The sequence below is a fragment of the Mus musculus genome, chromosome 10, assembly GCF_000001635.26.
Source record: "Mus musculus strain C57BL/6J chromosome 10, GRCm38.p6 C57BL/6J".
Taxonomy (NCBI): domain Eukaryota; kingdom Metazoa; phylum Chordata; class Mammalia; order Rodentia; family Muridae; genus Mus; species Mus musculus.
In genome coordinates, this window is record NC_000076.6 from 95,335,114 (window position 1) to 95,336,275 (window position 1,162).

Genomic DNA, 1,162 nt, shown 5'->3' on the forward strand with positions numbered 1-1,162 from the left:
CTACCCTAAACTTCTCCAGCCCTGGAGCTGGGTGGATCTTCCCCTCAGCTGCCTCTTTCTGGTATAATCCAGCCATTTTGGTTACATTTCATCTTTTGCCTACCCTTTATTCTCCTCACTCTCCTCCCCCCCCTCTCCCCACCACATGGCCTGGATGTACGGAGCATCTTCACTCTGGAGTCTCCCAGATGTCTCTGCCTCTGACTATGTTCTCCTGTTAATCTACAATAAACCTCCTTCTCTCCCATACCTAGGAGTGGCCATGTCCTTTTATTTTTATTCCTTTTTTTTTATTCAGTACTTCTGAATAAGTATTTAAAAAGCAAGATAACAGCACAAATGAGCATGTTAAAATAGAAAGTCCTTTCCTTTAAATTATGCTAGGGGTATAGTCCAGTAGTAGAATTTAGCGTACATAAGGCATGAGGTTTAATCCCAAACCCTTTAAAAATATTAGCATAAATATTTCCATTCTTCCTTATATTCTATAGTACTTTTGTTTAAAAAAATAATACCAATATAAAAATATTTAACTGATATATGGAATCACAGAAATTTCAGTTAGTAATTTGTGGCTTGTGTTTGTGTATACCACAGGTTCTTGTAACAGGTGAAATGCTGCACTAAACTAAACAGGGGTTAGGGAGAGGGCTCAGTGGGTAAAAGCACTTGCCATACAAGTGGGAGGATCCAAGTTCGAATCCCAAGAACCAAAGGGAAAGCTAGACTTGTAGGGTCAGCTGTAATCCCAACACTCCCATGGAGGGATGGCAGGCAGAGATTGGAGAACCCCTGGTATGCTCATGAGCCAATTGGCCTAATAAAACAGGAAAACAAGAGACCTTGTCTCAAACAAAATGGAAGTTTTGAGTATGTGGTATGACCCCCACATGCTACACACACACACATACACACACACAAAACTACACCTTGGAAATAGTGTGACATTGTAATGGTGGCATTCTATGCCTCTGTCTCCAGAATCTGGGAAAAAAAACCAACTCTGTTTAGCCCCCTTTCGGTCTCCTGTTGTGGTTGTCCCAGACTGACCACCTTATGAAAGAACACAGGACACTCCCTGTAGTGGCTATTCCTGGTTGTCAACTTGACTATATTTGGAATGAACTACAATCCAGAATTGGAAGGCTCACCAGTGACCCTT